This window comes from Heliangelus exortis, chromosome 5, assembly GCF_036169615.1.
Source record: "Heliangelus exortis chromosome 5, bHelExo1.hap1, whole genome shotgun sequence".
Lineage (NCBI taxonomy): Eukaryota > Metazoa > Chordata > Aves > Apodiformes > Trochilidae > Heliangelus > Heliangelus exortis.
The window spans coordinates 18709461-18731390 of NC_092426.1; the positions used below are offsets into that span (position 1 = coordinate 18709461).

The 21930-nt window shown below is 33.7% G+C and overlaps 1 long non-coding RNA gene across 1 annotated transcript in view; it reads right to left on the minus strand.

Moving 5' to 3' along the window:
• Positions 1-3418: 3418 nt before the first annotated feature.
• LOC139797054 (uncharacterized) overlaps positions 3419-21930 on the minus strand; it is a 154642-nt gene continuing 136130 nt past the window's right edge. Inside the window, exon 2 of the long non-coding RNA XR_011726264.1 lies at positions 3419-3505. This is a non-coding gene — a long non-coding RNA (uncharacterized lncRNA). The remainder of the gene's footprint in view (positions 3506-21930) is intronic.

Consider the following 21930-nt stretch of genomic DNA (forward strand, 5'->3'; position numbering starts at 1 on the left):
ATGAGATTTTATTTCTTCATAGCCTTATTTTTTTTCGCTTCTTGTGTACCTGTTACTCCAATGTTGCCCTACATTTTCAATTAAAAATCTCATCAAATGGGCAAGGAACTTTTAGCCTCTATTAAGCCTTGGTCTGAGCTGCTTCCGAAAGTAATTTGACATTGTGTCTTGGTTTTCTCAAATTTTAAATATGTTTATTATTGGTAATCACCCTATATTAATGACTCTACCCCTTAAATATCAGCTGCCTCCAAAGTCTTACTTTTTATAAATGACCACTTCTTATTGAAAATACATTTAGTCACAAGTTTCTGATCACTTCTAGATAACACACTGCCATCAGAGAATGATGTATACTCTTCCTAGATACACATAAGTAATGTATACATTTTTATTATACAAATATAATATGTGTGCTTAAACAGCCTATGTTAACAGCTAGCATTAGTTTACAATTTTTTTCTGTTGTTTAGAGGATTGAAAACACATTTAATATCTGAAAATAAAATCCTACCAGATTGTGTGTTCCTTTGGGTTGGTTTTACTCCTTCAGTTTTCAACTCATGCTACCACCATGCACAGCAGGAAATTTAGCTGAAGTCAAAGGACTAAGCAAATAAACAAAGCAGATGCTTTAAAGCCAAGTCCTGAGTTGCAGGGCAAGTTAGCTAAAATAAGAAAGGTGAAAAATTAAAACAGTGGAAAAATACTTCTTATCTGTCCCATCAGGACTTTCTATTAGGTTTTTTATTAATTCAGTGTTTTTTTAGAAAACAAAGGAAGAGTAATGGAGGGAGATTGTTAGCTCAAGAATAAGCATTTCTGTTTTGGGGCATACATTTAGTTCCTGTTTGATTCAGAAGAGGCCTGAGGCCACAGTTTGGCCCTGAGTGATTTGTGACAGATGGCAAATAAAAAATAAACTCTCTAAGCATACCTAAAGGCCTTTGGGTAAGCATTTCACATTTTTTTCCTGGAAAGATACAAAGCCTTTGTTATAACTTGTATTTCAGCAACCTTTACCTGTCATTAAACCTTACATAAGTATAGAAAGCACAAGGATAGGAGAACTATATTAGCCAAATTAGGCACAGATGCTCAAAGGTTATCACTTCAGTTGATCACTGTCACCTTCTTTAACAAGGCAAGTAATCTATCCTCACACATGGATGTACTGGAGAAAGGAGACAGCTGAAACTTTATGCATTGTACCAGAGTGATGAACCCAATGGGCAGCATGAAACCTTTTGCTGAGAAAGCACCTCACCATGCCATCACCTTAGCATATTATCAGTTTGTTGTTATACTGTGTCAGTATGCTTCCCTGTGCCTCCATGAAAGGAGTTTGCTGTACAATATATCTGTTTTGGGAAGGAGAACCTCTTAAAAGTAACAGGAGCAGTATCTAGATTTGGACCTGTTTGGTTGTTGGTTTTTTGATTTTTGTTTGGGTTTGTTTGGTTGGTTGGTTGGTTTTTGGGGTTCTTGGGGTTCTTTTGTTTGTTTGTTTGGGTTTTTTTTGGGTTTTGTTTGTATTTTGATTTTGATTTTATTTTGTTTTGTTTTTTAGCCAAAGGTTGCTGGTGGATAGTGCAAAGGGCTCATTTTAGAAACATTTTTTCTTTGTTATAGATATTGACTGGAAACAGGTACATAGATTTGGGAAGACAAAGTTTGCTTGCAAAGAGCAAGTTTTGTGCAAGCAAATTAATTTACGACCATGCCATTGGGCTAAAATATCACTCATTCAGTAAAGGAATGGTTTGGCAGAATGCAATGTGATACTCTCATGTTAACTTGGAGAAAAGGAATGCTAAACTGATTATGCCAGTTTCATAAGGCCATGCCACCCTGAGAATGCCCAATCTTTGTGATACTGTACCCACAGTATTACTTTGATACTGGCTGCATGCAGGTGGATTATAGTGCATAATATTAATATGGTGGATTTTCCCCCTTCTAGCTGTATCTTAGCTTCTAGCTTTTTTCTTAGAAGTTAGGATGTATGCTCAGTATTATTATCTAGCAGAAAGGGTAGAAAATCAATTTTATCTCTTGTTGCTTCATTCCATCATCTTCCACTGCTCTAGCAGTGGAGTTCTAACAACCATCAGCAGAGAATCATTTATTAGCGGATCTCATGAAAACTTCTGGCAGATGAATATAGTACTTTATGTATTCTTATGTTCCTGAAATCAACTTTCTGATTAAATTTGTGAAAAGAGAATGGCAACCAATCAACTATTTTTAATGGAGTAATAATTTCATAAGGCACTTGCATTGCAGAAGGAGATTAGTAAAATGCACCTAAGAAAACCCTATGTGTGAGCCATGCATTTTACAAGACTGATGGGGAGAGATGATAGTTACTCACTATTGTTTATGGAACAGATAAAAAAGGGCAGTTTGAAAAATTCTGTCTTTCTACTTTCCAAAACATAATGAAATAAAAAAAAGGAAGAATTTACATATTAACTAAGCCTGTGTTAAATTACCAGGAAAATTTTGATTCATCTTTAGCTTGAATTTTAGATGTACACGATATTCTATTAAAATGTATTGTTGAGCCTTCAAAACTACAGTGAAATTTTGAAAAGAAACAAACAAAAAAACGTAAGAACTTGAGTGACTAGAAAGTAAAAACCTGCCTTTCCACCCTGCTTTCAGGACATTGTTGATCCATAGCTAAGGATTTGCTCCACTATCCCGTGGTCTTTCCTAACCTTTTAAACCTCATTAATCCTTTCCTGCTGTGTCCTCTGTAATTCAATTTGTTAAATGAAGGCCTCATTCACCTCCTTATTAGCCCTGTTAATCTTTTTATGTTTGATTATTTTACACAGATGTAATGTAGATCAGAATCTAAGCAAAATCTTCACTACTGAAAGGAACACCAAACAGTTTTTCCTCATCATGTTGATGGTTCTGTTCTCATGCACAACAATTGCTTGGACAATACTATCTAAACAATATAGATAGAAAAGTAACATAACAAAATATCAAGCTACACTTTCAGTATTTATGCAATGAACTTATTCCTTTAAAAGTATATCATGCAGGCTAGTGACCTACAAAAAAATCCTGAGACCAGGAAAGATTATAAAATACCTACGGTATTCTGATCTCCTGTAAAACAATAAGCAAGGGACAGTTCTGTTGAAATGTGCAGAATTTTATACCTACTTTAATTCACTGAATGGCACTGTAAATGACTGCATATAATGAAATCATCAGAGGATTAGTGTTTTACATATTTTATAAGATGGTATTAAAATACTGTTAAGACACCGCCTATCTTTCTTAACCTTCAAATAGAATCCAATCTAATTCTGGCAGTTTCAATATTCTTATTAAAAATGGAGCTAAAAATCATGAGATTATATTGAACATCATGAAATGTAAAGTAAAAGTTATACACTTATATTTCTTTCTTTCCCTTTGATCCTTTGATTTTTTTTTTTTTTTTTTTTTTTTTTTTTTTTTTTTTTTTTTTTTTTTTTTTTTCCTAGGCATTTAAAATTATTAAAGAAAAGAATTGAAAGAGGGTTGGGGTTTTTTTTCAATGACTGATATATTTTGGGAAAATGATAACCAAGGCAGTAAAAGCAGCAATAAATAATTAAAACAGACAACACTAGCATATCATGACCTAACAGTGTGTGCTGAAAATTACAAAGAGTTAAATATCAGGATACTAGCTGGTTTTTTTTTTTTTCCTTTATGTTATTTGTTTTTGTAATTCAGTTTGTATTTATGGAGGTCTGACTCCATTTCTGTTTGTAATCAATATATATTGAAGTTCTTAAAAGCCTTTAGTTTGTTTTTGTTTATAGATGCATGACTGTGTATTATTAACTATGCAAAGAAAATCTCTTAGGTATTTATATATATGAAGACAATGTTATAAAACAGGCCCATTGTTTTATCCTCTAAGGATTTTAATAAAATCTTAACATTTTAAAGACTGTATGTTTTGTATTTAAAAATTAAGTATATTCAGTGGTTTTAAAGTGTTTTCATTCAAGTTAACCTTCAAGGAAATAACTGAAGAAAAGCTTAATGAATTAAAATATTTTTATATTTTATATTAACTTACAGAAACCAGGATTAGATATGTAATGTCTGATAAATTATTTGTTGTATCAGAATAAGATAATTTTGGTTTTATTTGTGTAAATTTTAAAGCTTTCTTTCTAAATTTTAAATATTTCTCTCAAGGTTCCTGATAAACTTTCACTGTAACAATAAGTATTTAATTGAGATTGAGTAGGTTGATAAACCCTTTATTTATACATCTTAAGCCAAGAGGTCGTTCCCTCTTTTTACCCCAAGATTTTAAATTAATCCAGTTTTCTTTAAGTAATAAGAAGCAGAAGCTTTATCAGCATGGAGTAAATTACTAGTACATGGAACTAAGTATAATAAACCATCACTTCTTAATGATGTTTACATTGTGTGGCAACAAATCTATGAAAACCATTCAGATGTGAGCTCTAAACATAAAGACTGGCACTGAAGCCAATTGAAATTCCTACCAAAGGTAATTCTATATGTGGGAAAATAGTAGTTTTGTTGTGCAGCAAATTCTGTATTTCTGGTCAAAACAGCATCAAGTAACAAAATGATGAGCTGTAATAATTCACTTCCTTCTGTGCCCTTGCCATACTGTTTGTCTTTTTTGAAAAGGACAAAACACACACAAGTACACACAGGCTATACTTGGAATGGCTTGGGAATTTAGAATCTTCTAGGATTGTTAGATGCAGGAACAATGCTGAGGAACCTTCTTTCCTGGTGAGGCTGACAACCTTTCTCTTCTCGTCTAGCTGAATTTTTCCGTTGCTTCTCATCTCCAGGCAATGGATAATGAATTTAATTATTTTCTATACCTCTGTCTGTGTTAAGGAATGAACGGAAAAATTGGACTGTAATAGAAGACATTTCTGTTCTGGTTTGTCCCAGTGTAAACAAGTCCCATTTTTTTACCTATACAGGTAAATAAGTCCAGGTATTTAGCACAGCAATGTTATACTGAAAAGTAATTTGCTTATATCCTCAGCTTTAGCTTGGGATCACTCGGGTGTCCCATGGTAGCAAAAGGAACAGAAGAAATAATTCTGTTGCAAAACAAGCATTCAGTTGAAAAGTTAATTGCCAAGTCAATTAAAAAAATTATTTTTTTATTCATAAAGTCCAAGAAAAGAGAACAAGTAATTGTAATAATGGATTTAATTTCATTCTTCATGTCCACAGATGTAATTATAAACATACAAAGAAAATGTGGCTGATCTACAGTTGCAACAACCCTTACAGATTTAGGTCTGTAAAGTTATTTGTTTTCAATCAAACTGTACATTTTCTATCAGTGAGAAAAAAAAAAGAATTCTGGAAGACCAAATAGAATTTCATTATAAAATGCATTGCATCATGTTCATACAACTGTGTTTGAAATGGGTTTCCGAAGAGCATAATTTAAGGTAGAATTTATGAGCAGCACTGAGCAGCTGTCATGAAGCTTAAAGGAACTAGTGTCAGAAAAACAGAAATCACAGCAAATGAAAAGCTCAGAAAGTGGAACATTTCATTTTTCATATTTCTGTGTGGACAGTGTGCCACACATATTTCTGGAATTATAGTTCTGAATATGAAGGCATAGTTTTTTCCCTGAGGAAATCAATGCTTGTCTTAAAAGGACTTTGCCTAAAGTGTTTTCTTTAGAGCTTATATTTTTTTATTTTATCTTATGAAATTCAGGCCAAACACATAGGGTGATATATATTATTTAGATCTGACCAATTTAAAACTTTTTCTTGAAATGGAAGGCCTGGACTGACCCATCCTTTAGCAACATTACTGCTTAATCTATGTTCCTACTGCCTCAAGAGAAAAGCATTGCAGTTTTTTTAGGATTTCACCATTCCTATATCAATTTACTTCAAATCATGTTGAAGAAAACCAAAGATATATTAATAAAAAACCCTATAGTATTAATTAACAAATCTTTAATAAAAACAATCATGCAATATTACTAAATTTAAGTAATTACTGTGACTAGAACAGTCAGAGCAATATTAGCTTGTTTCACACACTAAGAGTCTTAAGTTCTGCTATCAAATTCTATATAGGCAAATAGATGAAAAGTGTCTGTTGTGAAGAACCAAAGTCTGAGAAGGTGCACGTTCCCCAGACCTCCTCAGCTTCTGAGAAATTGCACCACCTGAAATCCAAAGCAATTCTGAACTGCTGAAAACACCTGCCTGTACAATACCTTTTCAGCTCATGTCTGAGTGGCTTCATTTCTACAACAGCCTTGCAATGAGGGCACAAAGACAAACCAGATTACCATAACTAAAATCATAATGTCATATGTATACTAAAATGTTGTTACTCAGTAGAGAAATATTATTATTCAAGAATACCACTGGACATGTCTACATGTGCTCAGAACACCGCTGTTTTCACTGTTTGGAGCAAACAGTGCTGCCACTTTATATACACCTCCTGGGGAAGATCCTGGCATTAATATTCAGAAGCTGAAAGCTTCACTTTTAAAACCAAGAAAAGGATGACACACAATCAAAAGAGTTACTCTCCATAGCAATTACACCTTTGTCTAGGGACCTAAATGGAAAAAAAAAAAAAAAAAGAAAAAAGAAAAAAGAAAAGAGTGAAGCAATTAGGGAATTAATATGATGACAGTTTCCCCATGGACTTTTCTGTATGCCCCCATATAAATTTTTTTTAACAATTGCTAATTATTCTATGTTGCATGTATAAAATAATTTGATACATAATTTATTTTAGAAGACAATAAAGGATTAAAAAGGAAAACAAACCACCCCAAAAAACTGCACATCCTAGCCTGGCGTTTTAACGAAATAAACCTCTATAAAATTCTAGGGACAATTCCCTAAAGAGTAAACATATTAATGTGGAGTCTGAATGTGTATGCACATACTAATAAACTGCCTACTTATTCAGTAGTAGTTCCATACATTTGAGGTTTACTATATCTGTGGATATAGAAAGCATAGGTGCTTACTAATATAATTAATTCTATGTGACAGAGAAAGACTTTAACAGCAAAAAATGTCTAAATTCTTGGCTTGTACCTTAGTTTAGAAGTTTTGGGATGATTTTAAAATACCACCTGGTTCTCCTGCCATCCTCCAAAACATGTGGGATATTTTTTCTCTGTATATAGTTATTCTGCATTTTTGGTGACGTGTGATAAGGGAGTTTGTGACTGAACACTGAGGATGCCATAGAGGTAGATGCTTCTACATCATGGAGATCAACTTCTTTTCCTCTCTTAAGGAAAAAACCTTAGGATTAGGCCATGTGCACAGATGTCATGTAGCTCTGCAGTAGCTCCAGGGATCCCTGCTGCTGATACAGTGAAGACCACTAATAATGATTTTGAGGTTCATTTTTGGAGGATGAACTCATTAAAAATGTGATTCAATGTGGAAATTGGTACTGAAATACAATTACAGTTTTTCATTTCAATTACTTTGCATTAATTCTCCATACAGCTTAACTCATGTGTCTTAGGAAAAAAAAATTCCAATATTGTCAACTGAAAATACTATTAAAATTATGTGTAGAAAATATAAGTAATGTTAAGGCACATAAAATAGGTAACTACATGAACAGGTTATTAAAGCTAATTAAAACCCAAAATTCATCCTCTGCCTTCATTTGAATCTGGAGTAAATCATGTTTTCTGTCTTCCCTTAGACTCTTCTCCTAAAAACTGTAAAGTACTTGTAGAAACTCTTTTTCTCTTTAATTTTGCAGGTTTTTTGGTGTTTCTTTTTTTTGTTTGTTTGTTTGTTTGTTTTCTAGTACCCTTTGCCTATTTTCCAGGGAAATGAAGCATGTGATTGAAATTGGGACTCTGAAGACTAGAAATGAGGTGACTAAAAATCTACACAGGTGGGCTCCCCAACCAGCAAAAATGGTTCACAGAAGCTGTGCATATGTGTTGCAAGCAACTACAAGGGAAATACACATTAACTCAGCTGTGAACTTTAGCTAGCAGAGAGTTTTGGACAACTAAATTTTTTAAACTCCACTGAATTTGCTACATAGTCCATTCTCCTTTAGGTCTCTCGGTTTCTCATTAATGTGGTGATGTAGAACATACACAGCAAAATACTTAAAAATTCCATGTTTCAAGTTTTTAGTAAATATCAAACAAACAAACAAACTTAATGAGGTTTCAGATGAGGGCCAGAACCCATATGCATCTGGGAAGTTAAGGGTTTGAGGCCTTTTATGAGTCTGTGCATGAGTACCTAGTTATATACTACTTTATGAAAAAAATATTCCTTTTTGTTATTGTCCATTTACTTTAGGTTTATTTCTGAAACCTTTTCTACAATCCAAACATATACTGCAGACATATTGCAAAAAGTAAAAATACTGCTATGGTATCTAATTGATAGTAAAAAAAAAATTTAAAAACCCAAAACAAAATAAAACAAACATTTTGATTACACCAAAACACTGGAATTTTAGTATCAAAATACAATTTTGTTAAGATGTACACAGAGGGTTGATCAAGCCAATATGATTCACTATGGAGCTGGATGGAATTCTACCTGTCTGGATGAAAACTGTTGTATTTTTTCCCATTGTTTTGCCTGAATTTTGTTCTGAATCACCTAATTACATCACATTGCATATTGTATAGCATAGTCTTCCATATCTAAATCAGATCCTGGAGATCCACTGCAATGCACCAGGAATCTGCAGAAACTTTACCAAAATGTCCTTTTCCCCAAAGAAGTGCTCTGTCACCCACTCCATCCATGCTGCTTTTTTTTTTTTTTTTTTTTTCCTCACCATCTGTTGCTTTACTAACTTTACCAATTTTTTAAAATTATTTTCTCAACATCTGCGTTCCAGTTATGTTTGTCTTTGTGGTCTTCAGTGCTGTTTTAATTCTTATTATCAAGGGATACTAATGTCAGAGACAGCACTTTTGAGTGGCATTGTATCCTTGTATTTGTTTGCGGTCAAGTCTGCTGCTGTTCAAAAATCATTAATAAAAAGAAATTGAATTTTTAAAAAAGAGTAAAATAAGAAGACAGCAGTATGCCTGTTCTTTGGCTGTTTCTGATTCCCCTTTTTTGGGGCATAACAAGGGCTTAGGTTGCAATCCATAACTATGCAGTGTTTTCCCATTCAAGGTGACTGCAAATTCAATTCTTCCTGGCAGAACAAATTATTCACCTCTCAAGTTTTCCTTTTGACACTGAAATCAGTTACACAAGAAAATGTGGCTAGCAGCCTTGAAATGGAAACACAAATTGTAAAGAAGGGTAGCAAGGCATCTAAGAGCTTCTGCCGCATCTTGATGACAGATGGGAGCTGTAACACCAGGCACCAGTGCTTGCAGCTCTAGTGCAGTTAAAGAAAAGGAAGTATTCATCAATCCATTCATTTCTCATTCCTCAAACAGAAGGCTGTTTATATCATGTCAGCAAATGATTACCCTGCTGCTGTTGTTGTGCTACCTAATGGAAAAGGTGAAGAGGTTATGTTTAGAAAACCCATGGAGATGTTGATTAAGGAAACAAAGGAAGTTGATTCTTAACACCCGAACCAAAAAATAATAATAAAAAAAGGATGCCAGCATCCTCACACTCACATTTCTGAGGTGAGAAATGGGTTCTTCTTGGAGAGAACAACAAATTGAAGTACAAGCTGCTTACATGTATCAAGGGAGAACCAAAGAGTCTAATCACTTTCCCTTCCAACTAGGTCATGTCTTTAGGTCCTTGCTATGGTTTTAAACCCTTATTCAGATCTTATCTAAAGCAGACCTGGGATGGCATGAATCCCAGATTTCCTTGGCTTCTTAAAATTTCATTAACTGTGCCTAAGAAAACAAAGCTATATAACCTGTGTTGAAGTCTGCAAATGTGTAACTTTGTAAATGAGTCCATGTTGGACAATCACTGAAAAAAAAAAACCAACAGATTAATAAACTGAAAAAGATTCAGAACTACTGTTCTAGGTATTGAATTCCTACCAAGACTAAGTTAAAATGTCCTCAGGACTGCTAGGTGTCATCAGGGTCTTTGACAAGAATAAGACCCAGTTTAACAACTCATGAAATTCATACTTGAAGCTGAAGTTTTTGGCTCTTAAAGAAGACACATGAAGTGATTCTACTGTGAGAGGTAGAACTTATCTTATTGGGACATATCAAATATAACTGCACACAAAATTATTATGGTGATTTCCACACTTCATTTTAGTATGAGCTCTTTCCAAGACTTTTTTGGTTTTTTGAATGTGAGCACTCACTACTCTGGATAAACTGATTTCTGTGCCTCAGAGATTTAGTCTAATATATGGGCTTAGACAGTTGCTTAGAAAATTATTTTATGTGTATGTAAAATAGAAAATAGTACATTTGGTTTAAGGAGGTTCAACATGCTTCCTTGCTTCCTGTTCTAAAATCCTCTGTAAACACTTCAAACCTCCCACCTCTGTGGTGGCTTTATTTAACTTTCTTTATGCTTTTTAGGTCTAGTAGATATTCAGTGCCTCTTCTGTTTTGGAATATTAATTTTATTTTTTTAAATGTATAATTATTATTCAGAAAATTCATGCATTCTTGTTGCTGGATAATTTCAATTTTTGGATTACAGGATTATTACTCAGTAAATGGGTATATTATGTAGATTATTTTCTAGCTTCATATTTATTTCTAGTCCACCAGAAACTTCATCCTTTTTCAGAGCAGCAAACTTCTATCACACACATTGCATCAGATTTCTTTTAGTTCAGTTGTGCACACTGTAGCTGAGGCTGGTTCCAGAAAAACCCCACCATGCCACTGGGCCATGTCCTGTAGTGCCTCACCTACACAAATTTTGAATACCTCTGGGGATGGTGACTCTACCACCTTCCTGGGCATCCTAGACTACTCTTTCAGTAAAGAATTTCTTCCTCATATCTAGTCTAAACTTCCTCTAGTCCTATCATTCCTTTCTTGAGAGAAGAGGCTAAAACCCACCTCACTGCAACCTCCTTTTAGGTAATCGTCAAGAGTAATAAGGTCTCCCCTCAGCCCCCTCTTTTCCAAACTAAACAATTCCAATTCCCTCAGCCTCTCCTCACAGGACTTGTTATCTCAATCCTTCATCAGCCTGGTTGCTTTCCTTCTTATCCTGTGTAAGCTGTACACAAGGAACAGATATACCCTCACTTCTGCTCCACTGTCTACTTCCTCTCTGTGCACTTGAGTTACCCCTATAAATAAAGTAGATCCCAGCACTGAAGTTCTCTTATCCTTACTTGTGTCCTACAAGAGAATTTAGGGCTCAGTATTGTTTCAGTTCCCAGATACAGTCCCTAGAGAGGCTAACCTGCACATGAAAAATCCATAAATAAATAAAAAAATTATCTCTGAATATTGGAAGTGGAATACAGTTTCCCTGAATGTTTATATTTATAAAACTGTCTCCATTTTATATTCAAAGAAAACAAGCAGACACATCCATGTGGTCAAAACAAAATTTAAATTTTAGTTTCAGAAAAAAAATGAAATTGCTTCTAGGATTTTTTTCTATATTATTACAAATTCATGTTATAATGAAAAACATAATAATGATTTTCAAGTTTTCTGGGGGCAAAAGGGCCTGTAATTACTCTGTGTCTTTCTGTGACATGAGTTGTCTAGACATTTCTACAATTATTTTATTCACAATACTGCAACCAGAAAATGCATGTATGTATAAGGAAGGTCTCATATTGATAAACAAAACCATCACTAAAAAAAGAGCCAGTATATGAAACTCTTCAGAAATACAGGAAAAGAGTAGAACTTATGTTTAGCTCACATGCCCAAGGTGAAAAACAGAAAAAGCAGAGATAAAAGGACTGCCTGGAATAGTACATACCTTTGTTTTACTTATATGGCTTTGCAACTTCCCCACATAACAACTGGAGTCACCTCTGGTACTATTGGAAGTAAGAAAAATGGACAGGGTCCTTATAAACAGACACTCAAAAAATTAATCATACTCAAAAACTAGTGGCTTTATCAGGACAGAATACCTATTTTCAAAGGCAAAACTTTAGAACTATGTGAATCAAGAATACTAACCAAAAAATATTCTGTGTCAATAAATTAGCTGCCTGTTATACAAATCTTACATTTAGTGATTTTGTTATATTGTTGTATTTTTGTTATTTGACATAACATATTAAACCAAATACTGTGTAAAAAATTCTGAACCTCCTAAGCCCATCTGCAATACCCATACTAGTATGGCTGAACATGGTTGTAGACATGGTACACAGAGAGGAAGAGGCATGTTAAACATGGAACTGTCTGCTTTTACAGCAATACTCTAACCCCTGTTAGCCAAAATTTGGAAATTATGTACAGACAGTCAGATTGTTATTAATACAATACAACGCAACACTTCTTTTTTTCTAATCAATGTTTTTATGATATTCATTTGGCAGTTCTCTTAAACTTTGCTCTGTTTCTGATTCTGAACCTCAGGTGCATGGTAACTTACTGCTAAGCCTGTAACTTCTGCATAAGACTCTCAGATTTTATGATCCTAGGTTAGGTAATTCACACCAGTGCTGATGATGTTATGAATGGCTGGCATAAAATGAACATATGATTAACTTGACCTAAGCCACAGACACTGAAAATAAAAAGAAAATTGTAATTTGCACAGTATAAGTCTACATGCTTAAAGCAGACCCAATTGAAAAAAGGACTTTGGGTTTTTTTAACTTCTGTCAGCTGGGTATTTAAAGCCATACTACTAAGTACCTATATATGAATCAGAAAGCACAAATACCTACTCTGTACACATACAACTTTATAGTTTGTGGTACTGTTTCACTATCAGAACTTCAGCAATATCAAAAGTAATTTCAAAGGCCATTCATGCTACAAAGCAAATTACAAAAAAATGCAGATAATTACATACCAGCACCTGGAGACTTTTTTCCTTACACTAGAGAAGTTAAGAGGTAGTACTGGTTCACTACTACAATACCTACAAAAGTAGATTTAGATCCAGCCTAAGCTACAGTTCTGATGTGACTGACTCAGAGAGTGCAGTCTTTTTGTAAATTAGAATTTCTATATTAAAAAAAAAAAATTAATAAAAAAAAATTATATACAGTACCAATATAGGTAAGTTGCACTGTAAGGATATCAGGACATTCACAGAAGAGCAATGGGGAAAGGAACATTTTAATAATGAAGTAATCTAGAAAACCTGTGTTAACATGAGCTTGTTAATACATGCAGAAAGCTCTTGTATCAGGATTGAAATTAATTAGCATTATGTTAACAGAGGCACGAGAATAAGGCAAATAACAGACCTCCAAGGGATTTCAAGAGATGATCTAGATTTTTCAATCTCCCAGGCCCCAAAAGCTATGTCAGCATGTTACTAGTAGAAGGGGAAAGACAGGGATAAGTGTGAGAAACTGTGGTGAACAACGTCAGAGGATGGTTCTGGACTTTCACCTGGACAAAGCCAACTGGAAGCATGCCAGAATAACTCAAAATATTAAGCTATAGCCAGTAAAAAAAAAATTTAATTTGCTATTAAATGTATTATATCTACAGAAAAATAAATGTATAAGAGCTATATAATAATAGCAATAATAATAAATAGCAATTATAATGTAAGATATATTTGTATAGAGAACAAAATGACAGTTATGAGCATGATTACAATATATGTTGTTGTTCACTATATGTTTTCATATAATAATAGTAGTATATTAATTTCAAAAGTTTTTGTAAAGACTAATAAAAATATCTTACACTGTGATAATACTGAAATGCACAATCTCCTCTGTCAGAAAAACCTAACAAACCAGGAAACATATTACAATATGCTGTTTATTTTATTTTAATTATCAATGGGTGAGAAGTTGATGACTTGACTTCTCGCTTCCCACTTCTCTGATCTTTTCACTTGCACCTACTTCCCTTGTCTCTCCAAATGATGCTGTTACATTTAGGGCAAAATCTTCCCACTCCGTGGCTCATTAAGTCAAAATAATCTGAAAAGCTCTTTTCAGGCTTGTGAATTTAAGCTTCTTTTTCTTTCTATTGACATTCTAACACCATATTATCCACTCTGTGAGTGCTTATGTGAAGACATGGGTATAAATGACAAATTTTGCATAGGCTTAGTGTGTATGTCTCTAATCCTAAAGTAAACTCTTTGCAGAACACAGAAAAAAATAGTGTATAAAAAATGCATAAAAGCACCCCTTACAGGTGTCATCTCATAAAATTGATTCCATTTATTCATCATGCAGAGACTCATTCTGTAATATAAATTAAGTTAAATAGGGAACCTGTGTATTTGAAAGATGTTAATGAAATTAAACTGGAATGATGCTGTGTTATGATGGGAATCATCGACTATTTGAGAATATCATCATAAAATGCTTCCAGACTAATTCTGTACCAGAATTTATAGCTTGATTTTCAAAGCTGTGTAGTTCCACAGACATGCAGCTATCTTAGTTACCTGTGCAGCTGGTTATTTTAGTGGGTAAATAGCTTTGGTTATTCACACAAAGCAAGTTATTTTGCATATATACTTACATGCATTCATTGTTTGGTTGTCAAATTCTCTTTGGTAATTATGGGCATGAATAATGGTTGGTTTCAGTTAATTAGTAAAATCTATTTGCCACTCGTTCTCTGAATTTCTTCTTAGAGAGAAACTGGTTTGGTTTTGCAGCTGGGGCACTAGACTGTGAACATTCTCATTAGGGTACTGGAGTTGTTGCATTTTTTTTAAGTATGAAGTAAAAGAAAATCACATTCTTAACAACCTACCTTTATAAAAGTTCCCAAGATTTAAAGGAAATGGGTCACTGGTGTTGTTAACATTATTGAACAGTTCACTGGTGTGAAGAAATATATTTTTTGTATCTTACATAGTTGAAGTAACTAAATAGAAAACCTCTTGTTCATTGGCACTTAGCCATACTGTCTTCTACCAGTCATGCAACAAATACATCTGATATTTTTTCAAAAGGAATCAACAGAATCATACTACTAGACCATCCAACATTCAATGCTGTGTTTCATTCCTGGATGTGTCAACGACCTGCTGCTTAGCCTTGTAGGTGTAGTTCATTTAGCCCATGTGCAATCTGTTATACTGAGGCACTGGGCTTTCAATAACATAATTTACTTAAATGTTTATGCAACGTTGTGTTTTGACGTTATAAGACACACAAGAGAATATTGTATTTAATGGTAGGGCAAGCACCAAAATGTTAAGAAAACTGTTTTAAATAATACTTTGCCAAATGTTAAAACTTTGATTTTCAGATCTTTATTATTTTTTTTTAAATTTGGGGTAAATCTGTGAGAGCTGAGTGTTTCAGTGAAATGGTCTTTCAGTGGGGTACTGTGCATTAGGCCTACAGAACATTCATTCTAAAGAAAAACAGACATCAGAAAACTAAAATACAATACTGCCACAATCTTGGAAAATTCCAACTTGTGATTTGCTTTATATGCCTGACAGATTGAATGAAAATTATTCAAATATGTGAAATAATTCATATGATTATTTTCTTTCACATCAGACTCTCAGTTCTTATTAAAATTATATAACTCCAAAGCTCTTGTTTGATATTCTGTCTTTTGTATGAATGCTAAATGTCTCTAACTATTCAGCTTAAGGGGTGATAACTGAAAAGTGTTTATCAAACTGACTTTGTAAAACATTCAGTAATGAGCAATCTGTTACCATAGTTATTATTTTTAAAATACAATAATATCATTATAGAATCATTGCTTTACAAATAAAACCAAAATGAATTCTTACATACTTTTGATAGAATACGAGCATTGGTGTATTGTGTATGTGAGAAAAAATGAAGTGGGCCCTGGTTTTTCCCAAGGAAAAGGGAAACCTTGGTACTATGTCAGATTTACTTTTGTAAACCAACAGCAATGACAGTAAAAAAGTAATTTAGAGCAGATTTTTTTTTTAGTCTGCAAGGCAAAGGGGTAAGGGCAACATGATAAAGAAGCCAAAACTAGCTGAAGGTAATTTTAAAAAAGAAACTCAGAAATTGTTTAAAAAAAACCACTTACAGAGAACATCTGAGTTTTGGAGATGTTCAGATAATCTGGATACCATTGGTTTTAAGGGAGAATTAATTCTAAATCACTTCAGTCTCTTGCTTCACAATTTGAATAGTTACTGAGATGAAGGTTTGGGGTACGTCTTAAATTGTATAAAGTATTTACACAACTTTCCTGTTCATGATTAAAGATCTAATGATAAGACCACAATGATCTCTTTGTTTTAAGGATAACTGATTTTCAAATTTCTGAACATGAAAATCTTTGAGCACAAATCTTCTTAAAGCAAGGAGAGCAATATAACTCAGACAAATTTTTCAAGATCTGCAACTTTAATCTTTATAAAAAAGCAATCACATTCACAACATGTTTTTATTATTCTTTTTCTGTAAAAGATTTCCCAAACAGAATTTGTTCCTTAGAAAGTTGAATACATTTTACATATTAGTCTGCTCATAAGGAAATTTGTGTCAATAAAGTCTTTATAAGACAGTCAGATATTTGGTAATCAGCTTCATTTTAAGATTAGACTACTGATCGTAGTGGTGATGTTCATCTTTCAAGAATATTATTGTAAAAAGTGTGCAGAGTGTGCAGAGTGGTGCAGATCTCTGTGTACGTTAACCAGATATTTATGAGGTGTCACAAGGTGTTTTCCAAAGTACATACAGAGTGATGTCATTGAAGATACCACAAGCACTCTGTTCTGCTCCTAGGTGTTACAGGAGAGGTGTCCAAATGCATGGGGTTTGCACAGCAAACCAGAGCTATGCAGAATTTCAAAAAAATATCAGGTGGAGAGATTATGACTGTATGAAATGGAATTTGGCCAGGTCACTGAAATTAACACATTCAGCTCTTCTCATATACATTATGAGATCATGAAAAAATGCAAGCAGTTGGAATATAACTCATCTAAGAATAGAGCACTTCTAACACCCTGAAGGTCCATGAAACCATAATGGAAAATATATAGGCTATTATAAAGGTAGCTAATAGCAGCATGATTTAGATGATGTTACTCCTAATTTATACATGTGTGAAAGAGAAGAAAGTTAGGTCTTGAGTTTCGTTGCTTTCCTCCTTGGGAGGGACAACAACCTCGTGAAATTCTAGATCATCGTTAGGAATTTCCAGAGCAGAGTAAAAGTTGTGCCAAATGTTGCAACTCACATGTGGTCTGAGCTCAGAGACTCCAGCACTATTTCATTTACAAGGATCTAAACTTCACTGTAACTTGAATCATGTTGACACAGGGGAAGATCTGGTTCTCCATTCTTCATATTCTTAACCTCCTGATACTACCTTGAGCTCTTTTTTGTATTTGTTCAAATCATGTTTTGTGACATGGATTTTATCATGTCTAATTGGAACTACAAAGCCAATACAAATGTATAACATTGCAAATTACTTCTTGGAGATGTCTAAAAAGACTCTGTAGTTTGGTTTATATTAACTACAAATTAGTCAGAAAGCTATAGCATGCTATAAAGGCAGAAATACATAAACACCTTCTGATAATGCTCTGAATAAAACAGCTCTTTGCCTTTATAGATTAACTGTAAAGTAAGACCTATTCTGAGCAATCTTTTGTTGTTTCAGATGAGGATTCTTTTCACATTTCAAAGGTCTCTGTAAAAGATATTAATGCTGAGGATATCTAAATAACTGAAGGAATAAATCATAATGAAAACTGCTGTTGGATGGGTAAGTAAATGTCTAAAGACCATTTGATATATCAGAAAAAAACTTCATATACAGTTGATCAAATAACTAAGTTATTTGATTTATTTTAATAGCCATGTCTGAAACTGAAATTGAATTAATATCTTGAATGAAGTTAAAAATAGGTATTTTTTTCACATTCTTACAAAATAAAAACCTCTTATATTCTGCTAGGGCATTTTAAGAATATCAGAAGAAGGAGAGTGATGACATGAACTTGGACTCTGGTTTTGTCATCTGTAAAGCCACTGAATAACACTACATATTTGATTCCAGACAATTACATTCCTGTCAAATTAGCCAGAGTACATGTTATGGTGCTTAGTGATGGTATTGTGCCAGTTGTAGAAGGACAGATGATACATGATTTGGCATAAAGCCTACTCATTCAAAATTAATGAAACACAATTTTTGATCATATTAAAAACAGCAAATATATATAGCTCATTAATATTTTGCATTAATTGGACAGAACAATTCTGAATTCAAATTCTGTATGCTTAAAAACTGAAATCTTTGCTAGCCAAACCCACATCCACTATAAATGTGATGTGAGAAATAGATCACACAGAGTGCTTAAGAGGTGAGTTCAGTGCCCTCATCTCTCAAAAAATATATGCCTCACCTTTCCAGAAAGATTTACAAACTTTCCTGCCACCTGCTCTTCAGACTGAAATTTATATATATAATTTTCTAATTTTTATTAGAAGCAAAACCATGAGATAATCTTGACACCTAGGGTACGTGTGTGGGACACTGATATTTATATTATACCAGGAAATTCTTCAGTATTTAGAAGGGAGGAAAACATCTTTATTTAGAAAAAGGTTGACTGACAGGTTCTATCTTTTCCAATTTTTTTTTTTAATAGGTTACTTAGCACATTCTAATGAGATTTTTGAGACAGGCGTGTGACAGATTCCAAGATACAATTTGATGTATGCTAGTAATGACTCTTAGAGTTCACATTTGGCTTTATAGAAAACAGGGTAGTCTGAAAAGAAAAATTAAATGTAGCAACTTATATGGGATTTTAGTTTGGCTTGTCAGGCTGTTTCAACAAACAGTAACATTTGAATCTGAACTTTCTTGTAGGTCGTGGGTGTTCAGATATCGTGTTTAGTTTGAGGCTGTATCTTGTTAGAAGAGATTACTTGCTCTCTAAGGGGCAGATTTGGCACAAACCAGCAGCAGGATCAGAGAACTACAATGACCTTCCCCATGATTCTTTCCACAGCAACCCAATTGAGAGCTTCTACAGTTTGCTTCAATTATAAAATACTCATAAAACCTCCACAGGATAATAATTAAAAAAAAAAAGTTCCATCCAATATTTTCCCTGTTTTTTTTTTTTTTTTTTTTTTTTTTTTTTTCTTATGAGTGTGTGATATGCCCATTAGAGCAGTACACACTTCAAGACAGGATTTAGCATTTTGAATTCTTTTATTCCTTGAGTCTTGCCTCAGAGTGAAAAAATAAAAACACCCAAGAACCAAGAGATTTTGTTTTGTAATTCTGTAGACCCTGTAGTTAATTCTTTCCTTCCTTTTTCCAGTTGCTTAAAACTATTAATTTTTCCAAATACTAATATATCAATTGCTGCAAATTCTTTCAACTCAAAAAATTTGTCTGTACATCAGTAATGTAAGAAAGCAGAACTCACAGCAGCAGCTGTGGTTTTTTTCTGAGAAAGTTAATTTCTGTGATTGATTGCCTGTGTACAAGAAAGATAGATATATCTGTTAAGTGTAGTTGTATTCTATATCTCACTAAATAAAAAAGTTAGATACCAGTGACAATTATATTACTTGTTTAGTTGTTGTTATTAGTTTATTTTTAAATGAAATTGAATATGAAATTGAAAGTTACATATATTAAAAAAACCAGTCTCTGTTTACTATCTTCCTACCCAATCAGGACACAGATCTTGTTTCTGGTCTCCACTAGCTAAAATTTTAGACTAACCTGATAAAAAAAATAACGAAAACCAAAACCAAAAGCACAAACAAACAAAACCCAAACAAACAAACAAAATTACAATGATTCAAGTAAATGCATATTAATCCTCTTTGGTTCATTTATTTCCAGTTCTCAAGTGGTTTGGTATGATTATCTGGAAAGCAGAATAAATATATACATTTTATACAGATTTTAGGAGATGAAAATGTCTTTTATTTGAATGACAACTTGATCTTCAGTTCTGGAAGTTATCTCAGGAGAATTACTCTATATGAGTGCATTTGGTTTACTCATTTCTGTATACACTGTGTATAAACATAAATAAGTGAATGTGACAAAATGACAAACCCATGAGAACTCTTGGGAACTGTTCAGGGTTTCCTTCAATCTTCTCTCAGGACTCATAATTTTTAGTATCAGTGTTGCAGCCACTTTAACAAAGTTGTTTGGTATCATTTCTAATCAAAGTTTGTCATGTCAGTTCTGCTAGGCAATACTTCTAGCTTGTAGGAGAGGGTGGACTAACACGTGCATTACTGTAGCAATGACAGTTGTGTTATTGGTCTTCTTATTTAAACTTATTTGGATGATATTTTGAAGTGTACATTCTCTGTCTATGTAGCTCTTTTTAGTTTTACCTTGTCTTCCTTTAAAAAGTTCTGTTTCAAGAAAAGTCAGTCTCAGAGTGTACACACTTCAGTTATTAAAGGTTTACTTCTAGGGAACATGGTGGAGATTAAAAAAAAATGTATTAAAATTAGACAATTTTATTAATTTAATTCTTTTGTAACAAGGAAGTAAAGTACAATTTTGGTTTTGTTCATTTTGAACACAGCTGTTTGAGATCATGCAATGTTATATTAATTAGAACACTATTACCCCAGACCTGCTGTTCTTGCAGCAATTCATTAAACTGTCCAGGTGTAAAATATGACAGATTTGATTGCTCATGGGATTGGTAAGAGCATATGGAGTTTTTCACCTCTAAGTTGTTGGTGTGAATCCAGCCTAGGTCAATAGTCAGCAACTCCTGTGTTGTTACTCTCTAATGACTCTTCTGTAGCTCAGGAGATATGCCTTGGTATTTGCAGTCCCAGTCTCAAGTGTCTAGCTCACAAAATTTCTGCACATTATCTTGACATTTCCAGCTAATGGGATGAACAGCAAAAACAAAAATATAGACTGGTTTCAGAAGTCCAGTTTTGGAATACATGGGGAAACTTGTAGAGATGATGTTCTAAACCTCTTGTTTCATTAGCAGAACAAGAAAGGGATTATTTTCTAACACTACCATCTTCAGCAAGCACTACTTTCAGAAATAAACCATATTACATCTCACCATTATTCTTGTTATTTTTCTATCTAAAGGGAGAAAAAAAATATTCCAAGACAAAAGACCTTACATAAAGAAAGGGCCAGTTTCTGTTTGCTATCAAGACTTTGTATTTTCTTTGTCTCAGTAAAGATAATTTCTTTTATTGAAAGGAGACAGGTGAGCAATGGTAGTGAATTTCTCATGTTTCAATGGCCTGGGAGGGTCTGGTCTTTAGTTCATGTAAATGGAGCTTGATGAAGCAATGATATGTAACTGGAAGAAATCTGGGGGCTATCCGTACATAAACAAATTATTAACAGCAGGCGAGACCAATTTTAAACAAATTTTATTTTAGGAAAAATATTTACACCTCTCCTGAGAAACCATGAAGGGGTTTTTATGTCTAGTCTGCAGATCTATTTTTAATTTTTCTTAGCCACCAGGCAAATGCTGTGGTTAGGAGTTCTGCAGCTATCTGATTGGGATTGGGCCGTCCTTGCTGCTTTGATGTAACATAAGTTTTTGTGTAGCAGGTGGTCTTTCCTGCTGTTTATAGTGCAGCCTAGGGAGGTCTGTCAGATGTAACAACTCTTCTTTATCTTCATGGAATTCGGGTAAATCACAATGAAACAGATGGAAAAATACTTACGTACCACCACAGTCCCACCTCTTAGTAGCAGCTTGTAAAATTCCACAAACATGTCTGATTCCCCAAAGGAAAGAAAAAGTCCACTGGATATCTCTGAACTGCTGGAGGATATTCACTTTGTTTATACACAAACCTAAATCACTGAAACCTGGGAATTAG